This window comes from Triturus cristatus, chromosome 1_1 (assembly GCF_964204655.1).
Source record: "Triturus cristatus chromosome 1_1, aTriCri1.1, whole genome shotgun sequence".
Lineage (NCBI taxonomy): Eukaryota > Metazoa > Chordata > Amphibia > Caudata > Salamandridae > Triturus > Triturus cristatus.
In genome coordinates, this window is record NC_140579.1 from 784959645 (window position 1) to 784982181 (window position 22537).

A 22537-nucleotide genomic window follows, 5' to 3' on the forward strand; every position below is an offset into this window, starting at 1 on the left:
CGGAAATCAGCTGTTGGTTCTGACCAGCAAGGTCAGAGGGATTGCTCCTTTGGAGGGGAGCAAGGGCCAGTCTGGAGCAACCAGACCAGCGGTGTTTGTCGTAGATTTCGTCGCCAAGATGGCCACTAGCCAGCGGGCCAGCAACCGGTTAGGCGCGTCGAGTGGCAAAATGCAGAAGGGCCCCACGCAGATCGTGGAGATGCTGGAGGGCTCACCTTTGGTGCAGATGCTGCTCGAGGGTTGGGCTTCTCAGGACCCAAAGCACAACTTGGAGGGAGCCTCGGTTGTTGCACTGGTCAGCTTGTCGTAGTCGTTCCAAGATGGCTGGCTCCATGTGTCTCGGTGCCTCCACGGGTCTCCTCTTTGCAGGGACTGTGGATCGGGCGGTGAGAGGTCTGGAGGTCCAGGTCTTGTCAGTCTCTGGGCTCGGGCTCCGGCGGGAGGCGGCGGCAAAGCAGACGTTGATTCGCTGGATGGTGCTTGCGTTAGCAAGGTGGTCACTCCCTGACCACAGGGGAGATTTTCTTCAGTCTTCTGTGCAGCAGAATGTCGAAGTTCCCGTCTTCTTCTTAGTTTCAAGTTGATTCCAGGATGTCTGAAGTCTTAGGACACAGCTCCTACCTTTAAGCGGATTCTAGGGGCCGGACTACCTGCTAGGTCCCTCCCTAAGGGTGGGACCAGGAAGGGGGGTGGTTACACCCCCAATCCTTTGTCCAGCTCGCCCCAGGCCCGGGACTGGTGTGCCCCAGGACCGGTTTGAACTGGCATATGCACCGAGGCTCCTTGTGAGCCACAGGCATGTCTGGTTTCTTTCAAGCCCTACCTGACCAATACACAAAATCCTGTCTGGGGTGGTGCACGCACCTCCCCTGGCAGGAAACCCTTTGTCCACACCTCCCAAGCTGGAAGGACTCCCAGCAGCAGGAGGGCAGACTTGTGTCTGTGGTGGCAGCATCCATTTTGTGGAGCTGAGGCTATGTCTGATTTTACCCGGGTTTCAGGTACTGTACATGTCGTGTCCCTCTAGAAGGGTGGAATGCTAACCCCGTCGCCAGAATTGGCGAGGGGTTAGTATTCCAATTCGTATGACACCTTACTCGACATGTTTTGATAAAGCCAAACCAAAGATAGCATTTAACCGCGAGGTTCATAATGCACTTAAGAGTATATGGTATGACGATATCTGGAAACAGTAGAAGGAAGTTGTTCCGACCACGGCAGACAGGCTCAGCTCATGCCAGAGCACCATCTCACATGGAACCAAGCACTCTGCCTTCAGGATTGTTAAGGCCTGCCATAGGAGTGACTTATAGGTTACCAGGTGTCCCATTTAAGGTTAGGTATAGGTATACTACACCTAAGTAAGAGGTGATTACACCAACTTACCCCAGCTGAGTGATCAGCCAGTTGTGTCAAATTGTTAGGCCAAGCCTGGGGTGGCATAATACATGCTGCAGCCCTTGGCAGGCCTTGGGTACACCAATGCCCTGGGTACCTAGTGTACACTGGTACAGGGGCTGACAGGGTGATCCAACCAATTGGGTATGTACCTAGGGTACATGGAGTCCATTTTAAAGAGAGAACAGCCAGGCTGAGATCCTGAATAGCAGGATCTCAGGCCAACTAAGTCGAAAAACCAGCTAGACACTAGGCAAAAATTTGGGGGTAACCATAGTCAGATATCCACCTTCCTACAATTACCATAAACAACATTCTCCGGATCGACTGGTCAGACCACCACATCATTTTATTCAACATCAATGAAACAGTAGCTCCACCAATCAAAACCCAAATCACCCACCAACGGACCAGAAACTTCCATGACATCCCCCTCCCTGCCCTTCAAGATACCATAACATCACTGCTCCCAACCTGTACAGACAACCTCAACATGGTTGAGCTCACTAAACTGTACAACACAACAATGACAACTGCCCTCGACCAACTAGCCCCCCTAAAAACAAAAAGAGTTGGAGACATCCCCTCCTGGGATTAGGAAGGGATGCAGCACGGAAACCGCTATACTGAGCATTACGGATGACATTCACAACTCCCTTGATTCCAACAGATGCTGCCTACTTGTCGTCCTCGACCTTTCAGCTGCTTTTGACACGGTTGATCACAAACTTCTCCTAGATGCCCTACAAAAACGTGTCGGAGCAGATGGGACTGTCCTAAAATGGTTCTCCTCATTTCTACATAACCGCTCCCAACTCATAAAAATCAAAAACTCAATGTCCGACACTTCCTCAACTCGAGGTGTCCCTCAAGGCTCAGTCCTCTCCCCAACACTCTTCAACATTTACATGGAACCGCTCACTGTCATTCTAAAACAAGCTAGCATTGCCTACCACCTCTATGCTGATGACACCCAGCTCTACCTCGAGATCTCCTCCCTCAATGACATCCTCCGCCTCAACTCCACCCTTTCAAAAGTAGAAAATTGGCTAACTATTAATCACCTCAAACTCAACCAAGAAAAAAACGAAATCCTTGTCTTCTCCAATCACGAACAACCCCCCCAGATCCACGAGTGGATAAACAACCTTGACTCCCTAAACTGCAAACTCACTCCAGCAAACACAGTAAAATCACTAGGAATCTCTCTAGACTCAAGCCTCAACATGAGCTCGCACATCAAATCCACAGCAAAAGGCGCCCTATACAACCTAAAACTCCTCAACAAAATCAAACCTTTCATACCCCCCAATGACCTAAAAACTGCAACCCAATCCCTAGTTCTGTCCAGACTTGACTATGGCAATGCCACACTAACGGGGACCATTAAAGATAATGGGGTAACCCAGTAACCCTCAGAACCTGGGCATTTGTGATAAAGGCAAAAGATGGTTCTGTTGGGAATTGGTAAGCTTAGTTAAATATGCAATAAATGCTAGATCTCATTAAGTAAATATTCATTCACAGAGCGAAAAAAGTGTACACACATGAACGAAAGGATTCAGAAATTAAATTAATTTTTACTCTATAATCAGTGTCCGGAAATTTTTCTCTCAAAAAGGTGTGCATTTACAGGTCTGACCAACCATAATACAAATACAACATAGAACATTCAGTGCTTACATAAACTCATTAACATAAAATCACATTTGCCATATACACAAATAACAAAAATAACAAAAATAAAGTGATACAGACAAAGTCCAAAAATCAAGAGCATTAACCACAATTGGACATGATTTCCTAATTCTGATTGTGGAAGTGCGTGGACGATTTGGACAGAGCACGTCGACGTTTCGACCCTATATAGTAGTGCTGGGTTGTGTGCATCTAGAGCGGGTCTTCCTCAGGACAAAAAGTTGGGCTGGCTGCCTGTAAGTACAAATAATTTTACATAAGGGACATGTGTGTATGAAGAATGAGGGAACAATGAAGGTATCCCTTAGTGCCAAAGACGCTCACCTGGAGTCAGATTTGTATAGGATTATAATTTCCTTGTCTCTCATTAGAGTTCTCAGCCGACATCTGAATTAATCAGGAATTCTGTAATCAATAAACGACAGAAATAGGCACTAGAAATCCCTATTGTACATGACGACATGTAATGAAGTATAGTAAACAGGTCACGTACCTTCACAGTGAATTATTCAACTGGAAAAAGAGTGGTGCCGTCAAAACGATCGCCACTTACTGAAAATGAGAGGGCAGAGATTAGCGCCCACCTGGAACGCCTAGATTGATTTTAATCAGTTACACAGTAGACTAATGTGTGGTTATACAAAGCAAAAGAAAGTGCGTGTTTTGCGCACATGTGAAAATATATCTCAAGTATTCTTCTATCGTATAGCCAAACGTGTGCAGGGTTGAAAGTCATTCATACCGAGTGGCACTCATAAAGCCAACTACGTGAGTAACCCGACTAGATGCTTTTAGGCTGTGAAACAAAGGGGTCCTGTATGCGTGGTATTTTAAATAGCAACTTCCCAATTGTTTCTCAATTACGGTACCGCTTTAAAATCACTACGGTTTTTACATAAACACACGTAGTCTATTACGGGGAACATTGTTATAAACAATTCGCTGAAAGACGCTTACACATCTACAAAAGGAATCAAGTAGCGTGGCTGGCCTAAGCGCCACTGGTTTTAAAACTTACATAGTTTTCTCCGCACAGACGTCTGTATCCGTCTCACGCTCTGCAGCTAATGACAGCGAGGCGAGGGTGAAGCCGGCTATATGACGTTATCCCAATTGGTGTCTACGTGCAGGCTGTCAGCTGCTTGTAGACAAAACACGGAGCGGATTCTGAAAGAAACCCGGTCACCGGTTCCTGGCGAGTTATCTTATGATTTAATCTAGTCGCGAACAATACTCATAGGTGAGAAAAAGGAATATGTTATTACATAGATCCTTTCTCTATAAAAAGCGGGTCACGTTTAGCCGACCAACGTGCTAGATTGCGGTAGGAATAAGGGTCTTAAGAACCAACTAATGGAATTCGTACAAGTTGTTACATGTACATTGAAAGGCTGTGATGTAAAAGAGCTCCTTTGTGTCTTTTCTTATATCCACTCCGGATATATTACATCAAGGCAATATTTAGTTGCTTAGTAAATATCGGTTACGGAATGAATTCCTCACAGATGTGGAATAAATCAATTACATTAATTCAAAGACAACCAAGTCATGTGTACCAATGCCTTAATGGACCGTGGACAGGCAGCAATATTCGTACACCATATACGAAAGACCGACAATTTTTTGAAGCAGTTTTCAAACAATATAAGGAATTATATCATTCAAGGGAACATGTATTTCTTTGACAATATATTCACTCTACATGCACCATGGATTTAAAACAGTGTTTTCTATATACCATAACATTAATGAAGTACATATTCTCATAGAATTATGGGTTATCAATTAAAAACTGACATGCATATTCCTGTCTAACCATATGGTGTAATTCATCTTTTTCAGAGTAATTATACGTAGCATATTGTACATTCAAAATACTTGTGGATGAGTACACATTGAATAGATCTTTCTGATGGAATATCCATTAATGGGGAAATGTGTCTTACATCAATAGACTCATAAATAGAGATAATGATGTTAATTCATTTGCACAGTTAGGACATGCTACAATTTACTCATTTGCACATATGTCTCCTCATGTTCATTGAGGCCATAATTTACAGCATCAAGGGTATGGATCCAACGACACTCCTTATAATTAAGGGAAATTGCAGTGTTCCCACCCCTTTGGTGTAAGATGATTTTTTCTATTACCCACCACTCTAGATGATTGTGAGTGTGTCCTGCGTTCATGTAATGTTCTACCAAGGGGGCCCCCAAGGTCTTGCACTTGATTCTGCTCTGGTGTTGCAGGATCCTGTTTTTTACTTTTTGGGTCGTCTGACCTACATAAATCAGCTGGCATGGGCATCTGATGGCATAGATAACATTTTGACTATTGCAGTTAGAGAACTGATTAAGTGCATATGTCTTCCCACGGTGACTGAAGCTGGCTCCAGGTGTGGTATATTCGCATGCCTTACAGTGACTGCATTTGTAGTGTCCCTTGATTGATGGTAGGCCAAGTTGCGATCTAATATCTGGTGTAGGCGGAGATTCTAGAAATGAAGAAACTACAAAGTCCTTAATGTTTTTTGCACGTTTGAAGGCAAACATAGGAGTGTCGGTGATGCCAATTTCTGAACCTACAAGATTCCAATATTTCTTGATGACTTTTTTTATTTCGTTGCTTCTGGTATTAAAAGTCGTTACACATACCAATTTATCAATTGTTCGGTCCTTGGGTTGTACTTCAAGTAAAGTTTCCCGTGGCCTATACCAGGCTCTTTTTCTGGCTCTATTGAGAAGTCCTTTGGGGTATCCCCTTTCCCTTAGTTTAGCAAGCAGAATGTCAGTTTCTTTAAAGAAGTCTTTCCTTCTGGTACAGTTGCGACGTAATCGCAAAAATTGTCCATAAGGTAAGTTATCCCTAAGATTTCTCGGGTGATGAGAATTGTACTGGAGCAAAGTGTTTCGATCCGTTGGTTTTTTATATAGGTTCATTACAATTCTGCCGTCCTCTGCTTCAAGTGTAAGGTCCAAAAAGGGGATCGATTGATCACTGTACGTCATGGTGAATTGGATATTTGTGTTGCGAGCATTAAGCCATGATAGAAATTCCAACAGTTGGTCAACCGAGCCTCGCCACAACATCATGATATCATCGATATATCGTTTCCAGGCAGTGATATTATCGATATAGGGGTTTTGATCAGAATAAATGTTCTTGTCTTCGAAATGGTCCATATACAGGTTCGCCAGGCTCGGCGCGAACCCGGCTCCCATGGCTACTCCTCTGCATTGGTAGAAAAACTCATTTTGGAAGATGAAGTAATTTTTCTCCATAGCGATATGCAGTAATTGTACAAGGAAGTCAGTTGGAATCCAATGAGGTGTAGGGCGGGTTTCTAGTATGTTCCTGATGACTTCAATGGCCTCATTCTGTGGTATGCTTGTGTATAGTGAACACACGTCAAGTGTGACAAATAACTGTGTGGTCCCATCAAAAGGTTGGTCTTCAAACAGTATAATAGTGTGCATTGTGTCTCTGACAAATGATCTGGTCTCTACAACAAATGGCTGCAAAAAGCTGTCAAGATATTGGTTCAGTGGTTCCAACACTGAGCCACAACCCGACACAATTGGTCTGCCGGGGGGTTTCTGTAAGTTTTTATGAACCTTCGGGATAGTATAAATAGTGGGAATCCTAGGATTTGTTTTATTTAGGAACTTACTCTCTGGCTCCGAGAGGAATCCTTGCTCAATACCCAAGTTAGTGAGATCTCTAATTAGTTTAGCAATCTCCTTAGTAGGATCACCAGGAATCCGGGTGTAACTCGTAGTACAACCAAGTTGTTGATTGATTTCAAGTATGTAGTCTTCTGTATTTTGTACTACCACCGCTCCACCCTTATCAGCAGTCTTAATAACAATCGATTTATTTCTATTCAGTGTGTGCAGGGCTAGTCTTTCTTCTTTGGTGATGTTGTGTTTGATGTACTTGGAGTTGTTTAACAGTTCCATGACTTCACTCATCACTATTTTCTCAAAAGCTATAATTCTTTCATTCATCAAGTGAGAAGCCGGCGTGAAGGTTGATATCGGGCGGAAGTCTGTTGCTGCCGGTTTTTTGTTATAATTTTCATTTTTCACAAAGAAGTATTTTAGACGGATCTTTCTGAAGAATTGTTGCAATTCCAATTTGATATTGAAGGAATTGGGTATTGAGGTAGGTACAAAGGACAACCCTCTCAACAGGATATCGTGTTCCGCCTTATTCAAGGTGTAATTTGAGATATTCAATATGGGGTCTTTAATATTTGTAATGGCATTTGTTGTTCCTTGTTCTGTAGTGGATGCTTCCAAGGTTACAGTCAGTTCGTTATTAGAACTATTAGTTACCATCGGTAAGTTTGACGTCTGGTCCGAATCTCTCCGTGATTCTGTTGTGGCTGTGTTTGAAACCGGACTCTGGTGTTCCCGCGTCTGTTGCCGCGTCCTTGGTTCCATCTGGTCGGTCTCCCCCAGTTCTGGTCTCGATTGATCCACGTGGGCTCGCCTAAAAAAGACGAAGTAGATGGTTCAAAGTTATCGTGATAACGTGTCCGAGATTGATGCGTTGGACCTTGTTGGAAGGCTGATTCGTGGGGTTGGAAAGTGGTTCCGTCTGGAAGTGTACGTGGGTCTGAGCTAGTGCTTGCTCTCTCCGATTCGTTCTCTGACCCACTTCCGAAAGAGGAATTGGAGAAGGTCGCAAATCTCCGAGAATACTGTCTATTCCGATTGGTGTAGTATCCCTGAGAGTCTTGAGTATAATAGTCGTCACTAGTATACGGGTATGTGATCTTTTTGTCGTACGCCTTAATATCTTTGGCAAGTTTTTCCAGTTTTCGGTTTAAAGTTATGGTGTTGAATTCAGCTGTTGCTTTATCTGCTTTCTCTAAGGCCTCCTTCGCATTCTTCAAACCCCTATCTTCTAAGATCTCCTTTCTTAGATCCGATATCTCTTGAATCAGTTTCTTCGCATATTCAAGGGCTGTTTCCACCCCCAACACCATCCAGTGTCGAGAGCAGTTGTTAGCCACAAAACTAAATCCTTCGCGGAATTTTGGTAGATCAATAAAGATTGCTGGCTCGTTTCGGACTTGAAGTCCCTTTGGGATTATATTTGCTTGTAAGTACTTAGTTAGTACATGGCCATGTAGTCTTGTGCGTATCAGTTTCTTTTCTAATCTTTCTAAGCGTGATAGCTTGTCATTTAGGGTAGTGTCTATAGGAGTTAGACCAGTACCTAAATAATCAAACTCTGCTTGCTCTTGAATTAATTTATTGATATAGTCCTCACTATAGGACAATGTTTCTTTATCTGACATAATATGTTATTTATATTTTCAGAAAAGTCAATGAATGATTCGAAAGAACCCTCGCAGGTAGGAACCTGCACTAGATATCCATTAAAGATAATGGGGTAACCCAGTAACCCTCAGAACCTGGGCATTTGTGATAAAGGCAAAAGATGGTTCTGTTGGGAATTGGTAAGCTTAGTTAAATATGCAATAAATGCTAGATCTCATTAAGTAAATATTCATTCACAGAGCGAAAAAAGTGTACACACATGAACGAAAGGATTCAGAAATTAAATTAATTTTTACTCTATAATCAGTGTCCGGAAATTTTTCTCTCAAAAAGGTGTGCATTTACAGGTCTGACCAACCATAATACAAATACAACATAGAACATTCAGTGCTTACATAAACTCATTAACATAAAATCACATTTGCCATATACACAAATAACAAAAATAACAAAAATAAAGTGATACAGACAAAGTCCAAAAATCAAGAGCATTAACCACAATTGGACATGATTTCCTAATTCTGATTGTGGAAGTGCGTGGACGATTTGGACAGAGCACGTCGACGTTTCGACCCTATATAGTAGTGCTGGGTTGTGTGCATCTAGAGCGGGTCTTCCTCAGGACAAAAAGTTGGGCTGGCTGCCTGTAAGTACAAATAATTTTACATAAGGGACATGTGTGTATGAAGAATGAGGGAACAATGAAGGTATCCCTTAGTGCCAAAGACGCTTACCTGGAGTCAGATTTGTATAGGATTATAATTTCCTTGTCTCTCATTAGAGTTCTCAGCCGACATCTGAATTAATCAGGAATTCTGTAATCAATAAACGACAGAAATAGGCGCTAGAAATCCCTATTGTACATGACGACATGTAATGAAGTATAGTAAACAGGTCACGTACCTTCACAGTGAATTATTCAACTGGAAAAAGAGTGGTGCCGTCAAAACGATCGCCACTTACTGAAAATGAGAGGGCAGAGATTAGCGCCCACCTGGAACGCCTAGATTGATTTTAATCAGTTACACAGTAGACTAATGTGTGGTTATACAAAGCAAAAGAAAGTGCGTGTTTTGCGCACATGTGAAAATATATCTCAAGTATTCTTCTATCGTATAGCCAAACGTGTGCAGGGTTGAAAGTCATTCATACCGAGTGGCACTCATAAAGCCAACTACGTGAGTAACCCGACTAGATGCTTTTAGGCTGTGAAACAAAGGGGTCCTGTATGCGTGGTATTTTAAATAGCAACTTCCCAATTGTTTCTCAATTACGGTACCGCTTTAAAATCACTACGGTTTTTACATAAACACACGTAGTCTATTACGGGGAACATTGTTATAAACAATTCGCTGAAAGACGCTTACACATCTACAAAAGGAATCAAGTAGCGTGGCTGTACTCATCCACAAGTATTTTGAATGTACAATATGCTACGTATAATTACTCTGAAAAAGATGAATTACACCATATGGTTAGACAGGAATATGCATGTCAGTTTTTAATTGATAACCCATAATTCTATGAGAATATGTACTTCATTAATGTTATGGTATATAGAAAACACTGTTTTAAATCCATGGTGCATGTAGAGTGAATATATTGTCAAAGAAATACATGTTCCCTTGAATGATATAATTCCTTATATTGTTTGAAAACTGCTTCAAAAAATTGTCGGTCTTTCGTATATGGTGTACGAATATTGCTGCCTGTCCACGGTCCATTAAGGCATTGGTACACATGACTTGGTTGTCTTTGAATTAATGTAATTGATTTATTCCACATCTGTGAGGAATTCATTCCGTAACCGATATTTACTAAGCAACTAAATATTGCCTTGATGTAATATATCCGGAGTGGATATAAGAAAAGACACAAAGGAGCTCTTTTACATCACAGCCTTTCAATGTACATGTAACAACTTGTACGAATTCCATTAGTTGGTTCTTAAGACCCTTATTCCTACCGCAATCTAGCACGTTGGTCGGCTAAACGTGACCCGCTTTTTATAGAGAAAGGATCTATGTAATAACATATTCCTTTTTCTCACCTATGAGTATTGTTCGCGACTAGATTAAATCATAAGATAACTCGCCAGGAACCGGTGACCGGGTTTCTTTCAGAATCCGCTCCGTGTTTTGTCTACAAGCAGCTGACAGCCTGCACGTAGACACCAATTGGGATAACGTCATATAGCCGGCTTCACCCTCGCCTCGCTGTCATTAGCTGCAGAGCGTGAGACGGATACAGACGTCTGTGCGGAGAAAACTATGTAAGTTTTAAAACCAGTGGCGCTTAGGCCAGCCACGCTACTTGATTCCTTTTGTAGATGTGTAAGCGTCTTTCAGCGAATTGTTTATAACAATGTTCCCCGTAATAGACTACGTGTGTTTATGTAAAAACCGTAGTGATTTTAAAGCGGTACCGTAATTGAGAAACAATTGGGAAGTTGCTATTTAAAATACCACGCATACAGGACCCCTTTGTTTCACAGCCTAAAAGCATCTAGTCGGGTTACTCACGTAGTTGGCTTTATGAGTGCCACTCGGTATGAATGACTTTCAACCCTGCACACGTTTGGCTATACGATAGAAGAATACTTGAGATATATTTTCACATGTGCGCAAAACACGCACTTTCTTTTGCTTTGTATAACCACACATTAGTCTACTGTGTAACTGATTAAAATCAATCTAGGCGTTCCAGGTGGGCGCTAATCTCTGCCCTCTCATTTTCAGTAAGTGGCGATCGTTTTGACGGCACCACTCTTTTTCCAGTTGAATAATTCACTGTGAAGGTACGTGACCTGTTTACTATACTTCATTACATGTCGTCATGTACAATAGGGATTTCTAGCGCCTATTTCTGTCGTTTATTGATTACAGAATTCCTGATTAATTCAGATGTCGGCTGAGAACTCTAATGAGAGACAAGGAAATTATAATCCTATACAAATCTGACTCCAGGTGAGCGTCTTTGGCACTAAGGGATACCTTCATTGTTCCCTCATTCTTCATACACACATGTCCCTTATGTAAAATTATTTGTACTTACAGGCAGCCAGCCCAACTTTTTGTCCTGAGGAAGACCCGCTCTAGATGCACACAACCCAGCACTACTATATAGGGTCGAAACGTCGACGTGCTCTGTCCAAATCGTCCACGCACTTCCACAATCAGAATTAGGAAATCATGTCCAATTGTGGTTAATGCTCTTGATTTTTGGACTTTGTCTGTATCACTTTATTTTTGTTATTTTTGTTATTTGTGTATATGGCAAATGTGATTTTATGTTAATGAGTTTATGTAAGCACTGAATGTTCTATGTTGTATTTGTATTATGGTTGGTCAGACCTGTAAATGCACACCTTTTTGAGAGAAAAATTTCCGGACACTGATTATAGAGTAAAAATTAATTTAATTTCTGAATCCTTTCGTTCATGTGTGTACACTTTTTTCGCTCTGTGAATGAATATTTACTTAATGAGATCTAGCATTTATTGCATATTTAACTAAGCTTACCAATTCCCAACAGAACCATCTTTTGCCTTTAACACTAACGGGGACAGCAAAAACATATACAGCCCCCTTGAGAGCTACCCTAAACGCAGCAGCAAGAATGGTCTCAGGTACCAAGAAACACGACCACATCACCCCTGCACTACAGGCCCTAAAATGGCTACCCATCGAAGCACGCTGCGCCTTCAAAACTGCCTGTCTCAGCTGTTAGACCTGGCACCTTGGCGTGAGTCTCCCTTCCACATTTTGTCGTTGTGCCTCATATGTTTTTGCTGGTGTTAGCTGCTCAGGGCACTGTGCCACTGCCAACCAGTGCCACAGTGCAAGTGCTCCCTATTTAAAATGTTTATGTTGTTTGGATTCCATGATTGGCTTATTTGGTTTACTGTCAGACCCCAGTAAAGTGCACCAGGAGTGCCCAGGGCTTGTAAATACAAATGCTGCTGGTGGGCTTGCAGCACTGGTTGTGCCACCCACAGAAGCGGCCTAGTAAAATGTGTCTAGGGTCTGCCACTGCAGAACCTGCGTGCAGTCTGGTACTGTCATGCTGACTGGGTAAGTGCACCCACTTCCCAGTCCCTAAACCTTCCTTTAACTTCATATTAGTCACCCCTATGGTAGGCCCAAGGGCAGGGTGCATTGTAAGCATAAGGTAGGACAAGCCCTGATGTGAGTGGCATGTCCTAATAGTGAATTACTGCCATTTTCGTTTTTCACTATTGTAAGGCTACCTGTTCTCCATAGGCCAGAATGGGCTGTCAGAATTGTTACATTCTATGATCCTAACAGACCCAGGGAACATGGTAGAAATTCGAGTTTAGTATGCCTGAATTCAGAATAATAAAATACATCTTTTAGTAAAGTTTATTTTAATATTCTGTGTTTGCAAATACCACTTTTAGAAAGTTGGTATTTGCTTGCCTGACCATTTCAGCCCGCCTCTGCTATGATGTGTATCTGCCTGTCTGGTTGTGTGAGTGACAGGGCTGGGGAAACCCAGAGGGGCAGGGCTAGGTAGCCTGGTGGTGAATAGGAAGATTGGCAGTCAGATGGGTGGGAGGAGTACACCTGGGCTCTGAATAGGGTTGTGCTCTGCTACCACAATGCTGGCGCCGCCTCCTGCGGAGCGGCTGATGTCTCTGCCCTGCACCCTGAATAGAAAGGCCGAGTCATGTCAACAGAGTGCTCAAGAGCTGGTTTGGACTGGGCAAAGGCCCCTCTACCCCAGAGGAACAAAGGAATTAGGGGTATAAGTATTGGGACCCTGCTCCCAAGAAATTAGATCAGATCCTGCTGAAACAAGAAGAACCTCTGCCAGAATAGAAGGAACTGGAAAAGCTGTAGGAGGAGTAACTGTCCCTGACCTGGGGGATTGGCCTGCAGTGGTTGCCTTGCTGCTGAAGGAGAGGAGAAAAGACTACAAAGACTTTATTTCAACTTGTGCTTAAAGATTTCCAAGGGCTTGAACTGAGCTTGCCCCCTGAACGAAGTCCCAGGACCAGTGGACTTCATCCCCAACTCCCCAAAGTCTTTTGGAAGTGCCTGCTGCTGTTGTTGGGCCTTCTGAGGGACTGCGTGTCGCAAGGAGCTGGAAGCGCGACGCAAGGGAGAGAAGCGTATCGCCGTCGGAGCTGTTGCCGTCGCATCTCGCAGAGTGTCGCCGCTGCAGCATCGCATCGAGCGGAAGCGTCTCGCATCGTCCGGAAGTGTCTCGCATCCACGGAGAAGCGTGCCGCCGTCGGAGCCGCGGTTGCCGCACCTCGCAGAAGGGGTGTCGCCGCTGCAGCATCGCATCGAGCGGAAGCGTCTCGCAACGTCGGAGAAGAGTGCCGCTGCCAAGGCCGCTGTCGTCGCATCTCGTCAAAGGTGACGCCGTTGTAGCTGACGCATCGAGTCGGGCCTTCTCGCAACCTCGGAGAAGCGTCACGCATCTGGAAGATCCCGTCTTTATTTCTTTTGCACCAAGAACTTCAACGCATCTGCATCGCTGCAACACTTTTGTTGCCCTGCGTGTCGCATCTAAGGTACATTGACTTAAAGTGTCGCATTTAAGAACTTAAGAGAAACTAAGCAACCTTTTACCAACTAAGCAACCGTATTGTGTATTTTTAATCGTTTAATGGTCTTGTGATAATCCTATATAAAGAATCCTTATTTTTAATATACCTACCTGTGTGGTGTCCATTTGTAGTGTTGTCACTGGGTTACTGTATGTGTTCACAAATGCTTAACCTATAACGCTCTGAGATAAGCCTTGTCTGCTCGCGCCAAGCTACCTAGAGGGTGAGCAGGGGTTATTTTAGGAGTGTAACCCCTTACCCTGACTAGAGGAAAGGTTCCCTGCTTGTCACAAGTACCTACCTGTGCCAACCAGAGAACCCGGATTCTAACATTGGTGGCAGCGGCGGGATTCTGTATTTGCATTTGTGACTCATGTACAGTGATTGGTGAACACTACTTAGTGAGTGCAGACCTTAAACGCAACCAATACTTGTTGGTAGATTTCTTTTTTTGGACTGTCTATTTTTGAGCACTGCCAAGCTTAACCATGGTGGAGAAAGCATCATCCATAGTCTCGGTGGATACTGAATTTAAATGGGAAGAAGAGAAACTAGACAGCTACACATTATCACAGCTGAAATTCTTTTGCAAAAAGTTTAATGTTGCTACAACTGGATGTAAAAACAAAACAGGGTTCTACACGGCGCTGAGGGCCTGGGTAGAAGCAAGGAATGCCAGTGATGATGAGAATGCAGAGGAGCCAGTGGGTTCAAGAGGAAGGAGAAGCCCTTCCCCTGCAGGTAGCAGTGTCTCTGACAAAAGTTTATCTCCAGAGGAGTTGGCAGACAGGAAAAACACCAGAGCTCATGAAATAGAGATGGCCAAACTAAATGGGCAGTTAGCCATGGAACAAAAAAGAATGGAAATGGAAGAGAGAAAAATGCTAATGGAAGAGAAAAAAATCCAAATGGAGCATGACAGAATAATGAGGGAGCTGGATTTGAAAGCCCAGGGCTTGGGAAGCACTCCCTCTCGTGGCAGCACACCCCAGTGCAGGTAGAGTCTAGAGTGTACATACCCAAAGATGTAGTGAAGGAATTTTTTTTAAATGATGACATAGGGCAGTGGTTTAAGGCCTATGAGGTAGCCATGTCTTCCCACCGGATCCCTGAGAAAGATTGGGGAGCGGGGTTGTGGGGACGGTTCCTTAGTGAGGGGCGGGATACACTGCTGGATTTGCCTTCAGATGATTATAATTCCTATCCCCATATGAAGGCTGCTTTGATGTCTAGGTATGGGTTGACCCCTGAGTTGTATAGACAAAGGTTCAGGGGTTGCACTAAGATTCCAAACAGTACGTATGTTGAGTATGTGACTTTTTTTTGCAGAGCACTGGATGGTTGGGTGAAGGGTAGCAAAGTTAATGATTTTCAAGGGCTTCTTGATTTAATGGCATGGGAGCACTTGTCTAGTAATTGTTTTCCTGAGCTACGCCAGCACCTGATTGATAGTAGGCTGACTAACCCTAGGAAGCTTGCTGGGGAGGCGGACCGCTGGGTCAGTACCAGGGTCCACAAGGGTCAAGTGGGAGATTCCGCCAAAGGTGGGCAGGGTCCCCAGCAGAAGAGTGGGGGGGACAAGGGTAAACAGAGGGAGTTCCAGAAGGGGCCCCAAAGTAATCCCCAAGGGAACCAAGGGAAAGGTTCTCAGCCTCCCCCACCCCAGAAGCAGACCGCAGCCCCGACAGGTACACCTGTTCAGAAGGGGCCCATCAGATGTTACAAGTGTGGTAACCTGGGGCATTTTGCCTCTGATGTGAAGTGTCCATTATTTGGTAAACCCGCACCCACTGGTGCTCCATCCCGGCAGGTGACTAGTGTAGCCCTGGGGGAGGAAATGAATGTCGAAGGTGGGTGGGGTCCCTCAGAGATGTCCCTTGTCTCATTAGGCCACTGTGAAGTGGTCCCCCAAACCCAGCTGCCTGAGAACACTAAAAAATACAGGCAGTGGGTGACCATAAATGGCCATAGGGTTGAAGCTCTCAGAGATACAGGAGCCAGTGTGACGGCTGTCAAGCGCCACCTGGTGTCTCAAGAGCAGGTTGTCCCAGGAGCATTCTATCCGGTTGTTGCTGCCGACAACACCGAGAGTCACTGCCCAGTGGCTCAGGTTCCCTTTCAGTGGGGGGGGGGTCTCTGGTACTCTTCAGGTAGCTGTGAGGCCCGCCATGCCTGTTGACTGTCTGTTAGGGAACGACTTGGAGAGCTCACCTTGGGCTAAGGTGGAGCGGAGTGCTCACCTGGAGATGTTGGGTATGCCGGATTGGGCGTGTGTCACCACACGGTCCATGGCAGCCAGTAGGGGTACTCAAGAGGTCCTGGAGCCTGAGAGGGAGGCCCAGGGACCGGCCTTAAAGAGAAGGAGCAGGGGGCGCGGGAAACCGGCTCCTGAAGTTCCCACGGTCCAGGAGGGAGCAGACCTTGAGGGGGATGCCCTGGAACCTACAGGGGAACAGATAGCTGAACTGGGGGACCTGCCTGAGCTGACCCATTGGCAGCAGGAAGGAGGACCCTCCAGGGAAGAATTCTGCAGGGAGCAGAAAGAATGCCCTTCTCTTGTGGGTATGCGGCAGCAGGCTGCAGACCAGGCCAACGGTGACCAATCTGGAACACACTTCATTTACTGGGAGAACGACCTCCTGTATTCTGAGCCTAAGGTTGCTGAGCCTGGGTCAGCCCGTGTGCTGGTGGTACCCCAGCGCTTCAGAGCCTTCCTACTGGGGCTGGCTCACGATGTGCCATTAGCAGGACATTTGGGGCAGGACAAGACCTTTGAAAGGCTTGTCACCCACTTCTTTTGGCCCCAAATGCGCAGGAGTTCAGATACTCACTGCAGAACATGCCAAACTTGCCAGGCAAGTGGGAAGAGTGGAAGGAAGCAGAAGGCTCCACTCCAACCATTCCCTGTGGTCGGTACCCCATTCCAGTGAGTGGGGATTGACATCGTAGGGCCACTGGACCCTAGGACAGCGATGGGCAATAGGTTCGTCCTGGTGGACCATGCCACCCGGTACCCGGAAGCCATACCTCTGAGGACAGTGACGGCCCCCGTGGAGGGACGTGCGCTGATGGGAATTTTCTCCCGAGTGGGATTCCCTCTAGAGGCGGTGGTGTCTGACCGAGATACCAACTTCATATCTAAATATATGAAGTCCCTTTGGCAAGAGTGTGGTGTAACCTACAAGTTCACCACACCTTACCACCTTGAGAGATTCAACCGAACCCTAAAGGGCATGATAATGGGTCTTGAGGAACCCATGAGGCGTAAGTGGGACGTCCTCTTACCGTGCCTTCTCTTTGCTTACAGAGAGGTGCCACAGAAGTCTCTGGGGTTCAGTCCCTTTGAGCTGCTGTACGGACACCCAGTGAGAGGACCTCTAAGTCTGGTAAAGGAAGGCTGGGAGCAATCTCCCAGGAAACCTCCCCAGAATGTATATAGTTACATGCTGGCCTTCAGAAACCAGACTAGGCATTTCAGGGAACTTGCTGAGGCAAACCTGGAAGCCAGCCAGGAGGAGATGAAGCGGTGGTACGACCGGAATGCCACTCTGGTAGAGCTTCAGCCCGGGCAGAAAGTATGGGTCTTGGCCCCCGTGGAGCCCTGTGCGCTCCAGGATAAGTGGACCGGTCCCTTTGAGGTTGTGGAGCGCAAGAGTCCTGTTACCTACTTGGTGGACCTGAAGTCTCCTAGGAACCCCTTAAGGGTCCTACATGTCAACCGCCTCAAGCCCCACTTGGAGAGGTCCCAAGTGGGCATGCTCTTAGCAACAGATGCTGGGATGGAGGAGGAGACCGAGCCTCTTCCTGACCTCCTGTCAGTAAAAGAGCAAGATGGGTCAGTGGATGGTGTCATCCTCTCTTCCACCCTGACCCCTGAGCAACAGAATGATTGTCGCCAGCTGCTGGGACAATTTTCTGACCTGTTTTCCCTGGTTCCCGGTGTCACTGAGTGGTGCGTCCATGATGTGGACACTGGGGATAGTACACCTGTGAGGCACAAGGCCTACAGGGTGACTGACAGGGTAAGGGCCTGCATCAAGGAGGAGGTCTCCAAGATGTTTGCCCTTGGGGTAATTGAGTCTTCAAGCAGTCCTTGGGCCAGCCCAGTGGTCTTGGTCCCAAAGGCTGCCGCACCGGGAGCCACACCCGAACTCCGGTTCTGTGTGGACTACAGAGGACTCAATTCGGTCACTAGGACTGACGCACACCCCATCCCCAGAGCTGATGAGCTCATAGATCGGCTAGGGGCTGCCAACTACCTCAGTACGTTTGATTTAACGTCTGGGTATTGGCAGATCGCCTTAACCGAGGGGGCCAAAGAGAGGTCAGAATTTTCCACCCCTGATGGGCATTACCAGTTCCGGGTTATGCCCTTTGGGATGAAAAATGCCCCTGCCACCTTCCAGAGGTTGGTCAACCGGGTGTTGGTTGGGCTGGATTCGTTCAGTGCAGCCTACCTGGATGACATCGCAGTGTTTAGCTCCACGTGGGAGGAACATCTGCACCACCTCTGGGAAGTGTTGATGGCGCTGCGGAGGGCAGGCCTCACGATCAAGGCGAGTAAGTGCCAGATCGGGCAGGGTTCAGTGGTGTACTTGGGACACCAAGTTGGGAGTGGCCAGGTGGCACCCCTTCAACCCAAGATAGAAACCATCCTGAATTGGGAGTCGCCCAAAACCCAGACAGAGGTGAGAGCCTTCCTAGGTCTCACCGGGTACTACAGGAGGTTTGTCAAGGGGTATGGCAACATCGTTGCCCCCTTGACAGCGCTGACTTCAAGGAAGCAGCCCAGGAAGGTGATCTGGACTGACACCTGTCAGAAATCTTTTGAGGCCCTGAAAGCTGCTATGTGCACGGCGCCCGTGCTCTTGGCTCCCAACTTCTCCAAAGAGTTTATCGTCCAGACAGACGCTTCAGAGCATGGTGTGGGGGCTGTTCTTTCACAGATTAATGAGGAGGGCCTAGATCAACCTGTAGCCTTTATTAGCAGGAGGTTACTACCACGGGAACAGAGATGGAGTGCTATTGAGCGTGAGGCATTTGCTGTGGTCTGGGCGCTGAAGAAGCTAAGACCCTACCTGTTTGGGTTTCACTTCCGGGTTCAGACAGACCACAGGCCCCTCAGATGGTTGATGCATATGAGGGGTGAGAATCCAAAGCTGTTGAGGTGGTCCATTTCCCTACAGGGTATGGATTTCACGGTGGAACATCGCCCTGGTACAGATCACGCCAATGCGGACGGTCTGTCCAGATTTTTCCGCCTTAGTGATGAGGAACTCCCTGGGGTAGGGTAGTTCTCCCCACTTTTCAGCTGGAGGGGACACGTGTTAGACCTGGCACCTTGGCGTGAGTCTCCCTTCCACATTTTGTCGTTGTGCCTCATATGTTTTTGCTGGTGTTAGCTGCTCAGGGCACTGTGCCACTGCCAACCAGTGCCAGAGTGCAAGTGCTCCCTATTTAAAATGTTTATGTTGTTTGGATTCCATGATTGGCTTATTTGGTTTACTGTCAGACCCCAGTAAAGTGCACCAGGAGTGCCCAGGGCTTGTAAATACAAATGCTGCTGGTGGGCTTGCAGCACTGGTTGTGCCACCCACAGAAGCGGCCTAGTAAAATGTGTCTAGGGTCTGCCACTGCAGAACCTGCATGCAGTCTGGTACTGTCATGCTGACTGGGTAAGTGCACCCACTTCCCAGTCCCTAAACCTTCCCTTAACTTCATATTAGTCACCCCTATGGTAGGCCCAAGGGCAGGGTGCATTGTAAGCATAAGGTAGGACAAGCCCTGATGTGTGTGGCATTTCCTAATAGTGAATTACTGCCATTTTCGTTTTTCACTATTGTAAGGCTACCTGTTCTCCATAGGCCAGAATGGGCTGTCAGAATTGTTACATTCTATGATCCTAACAGACCCAGGGAACATGGTAGAAATTCGAGTTTAGTATGCCTAAATTCAGAATAAGAAAATACATCTTTTAGTAAAGTTTATTTTAATATTCTGTGTTTGCAAATACCACTTTTAGAAAGTTGGTATTTGCTTGCCTGACCATTTCAGCCCGCCTCTGCTATGATGTGTATCTGCCTGTCTGGTTGTGTGAGTGACAGGGCTGGGGAAACCCAGAGGGGCAGGGCTTGGTAGCCTGGTGGTGAATAGGAAGATTGGCAGTCAGATGGGTGGGAGGAGTACACCTGGGTTCTGAATAGGGTTGTGCTCTGCTACCACAATGCTGGCGCCGCCTCCTGCGGAGCGGCTGATGTCTCTGCCCTGCACCCTGAATAGAAAGGCCGAGTCATGTCAACAGAGTGCTCAAGAACTGGTTTGGACTGGGCAAAGGCCCCTCTACCCAAGAGGAACAAAGGAATTAGGGGTATAAGTATTGGGACCCTGCTCCCAAGAAATTAGATCAGATCCTGCTGAAACAAGAAGAACCTCTGCCAGAAGAGAAGGAACTGGAAAAGCTGTAGGAGGAGTAACTGTCCCTGACCTGGGGGATTGGCCTGCAGTGGTTGCCTTGCTGCTGAAGGAGAGGAGAAAAGACTACAAAGACTTTTATTTCAACTTGTGCTTAAAGATCTCCAAGGGCTTGAACTGAGCTTGCCCCCTGAACGAAGTCCCAGGACCAGTGGACTTCATCCCCAACTCCCCAAAGTCTTTTGGAAGTGCCTGCTGCTGTTGTTGGGCCTTCTGAGGGACTGTGTGTCGCAAGGAGCTGGAAGCGCGACGCAAGGGAGAGAAGCGTATCGCCGTCGGAGCTGTTGCCGTCGCATCTCGCAGAGAGTGTCGCCGCTGCAGCATCGCATCGAGCGGAAGCGTCTCGCATCGTCTGGAAGTGTCTCGCATCCACGGAGAAGCGTGCCGCCGTTGGAGCCGCGGTTGCCGCACCTCGCAGAAGGGGTGTCGCCGCTGCAGCATCGCATCGAGCGGAAGCGTCTCGCAACGTCGGAGAAGAGTGCCGCTGCCAAGGCCGCTGTCGTCGCATCTCGTCAAAGGTGACGCCGCTGTAGCTGACGCATCAAGTCGGGCCTTCTCGCAACCTCGGAGAAGCGTCACGCATCTGGAAGATCCCGTCTTTATTTCTTTTGCACCAAGAACTTCAACGCATCTGCATCGCTGCAACACTTTCGTTGCCCTGCGTGTCGCATCTAAGGTACATTGACTTAAAGTGTCGCATTTAAGAACTTAAGAGAAACTAAGCAACCTTTTACCAACTAAGCAACCGTATTGTGTATTTTTAATCGTTTAATGGTCTTGTGATAATCCTATATAAAGAATCCTTATTTTTAATATACCTACCTGTGTGGTGTCCATTTGTAGTGTTGTCACTGGGTTACTGTATGTGTTCACAAATGCTTAACCTATAACGCTCTGAGATAAGCCTTGTCTGCTCGCGCCAAGCTACCTAGAGGGTGAGCAGGGGTTATTTTAGGAGTGTAACCCCTTACCCTGACTAGAGGAAAGGTTCCCTGCTTGTCACAAGTACCTACCTGTGCCAACCAGAGAACCCGGATTCTAACATCACCCATAAAGCCCTGCACACAGGCAAACCGGACTACCTAGCTGCCAAACTCACAAAAGCTGGACAATCAAGAAACCTAAGAAGCTCCAACTCGCTCCTCCTAATCCCCCCTAAGAGACACAAACAAAAAGCCCTCTCCCGCTCTTTCTCTGGGAATGCCCCAAAAATCTGGAACTCTCTCCCTACCCACATCAGGACTAATCCCTCCTTCACAATCTTCAAGAGACAACTAAAAGAAATTCTCCTCAACCGCCATTTCTTTGCATCTGGCCAATGACCTCGATCTTTTTGGCCACCAAATCACAAATGATACTCGCGGTACTATTTTTGTCTTCGTTTATGTTTTTCTATTCATTTATGTTGTAAAGCGCTCTGATACCCCGGGTCTTGTATGCGCTATATAAAACTCAGAAATAAATAAATAAATCTGGTTTCTCATTTTCCTGAGGCAGCAACTGTGTGTCTGGATAATCAAATCTTAGGTTGGGTGAGTTCCCCCGACTCAATCCATCTTGTCTAGAGCTCTCTTTTCTCACATTTCCTTTTCTTTACCCTCTCTTCTGCAGTGAGGCTTTTTATTTCTCTCTCCCCACCCTCGGACCTACTTTTTCTCCCTACAGCCACCACTGATTCCTCCAATGAGCTGTTGCTGCTTAGGTCCGAAAAGGTAGTAGTGGAGGACTCGTTTCCTGGTGGCGATGATTCTGAGTCATTGATCAACGAGAAGAATTTTCCACCCAAAAGCTTGGGGGAGCATAAAGTTATTGGGCCCGTTAAACTGCCTTGGATTATCTGGGTAGGACTCACCTTACTGGGGGACACAACAACCATTGACATCTCAACCCCACTTTTTTTTCCGCTCTATATGAGCCCCCCGGGGTGCCAACTTTAATGCATCCGACTGTAGTGCTGATGAGGGCACCAGGATTACTGTCTCTTCATCCGCCTCGCTCTGCATAGTTATTGGAAATTCCTCTGATGACATCACAGGGGTGTCCAAATCCAACTGGACCGCTGAGATATCTGCCTTTTTCATTTCTTTGTTCCTTGTA

General features: G+C 46.3%; 1 long non-coding RNA gene across 1 annotated transcript; it reads right to left on the bottom strand.

The window, feature by feature from the left end:
- Positions 1–3254: 3254 nt before the first annotated feature.
- LOC146871093 (uncharacterized) lies at positions 3255–3649 on the bottom strand. Its single transcript, XR_014959500.1, has 3 exons — positions 3590–3649; positions 3421–3501; positions 3255–3330 (listed from the first exon to the last, which is right to left on the bottom strand). It is a non-coding gene; the product is annotated as an uncharacterized LOC146871093 (long non-coding RNA).
- Between the last annotated feature and the right edge of the window lie 18888 nt (positions 3650–22537).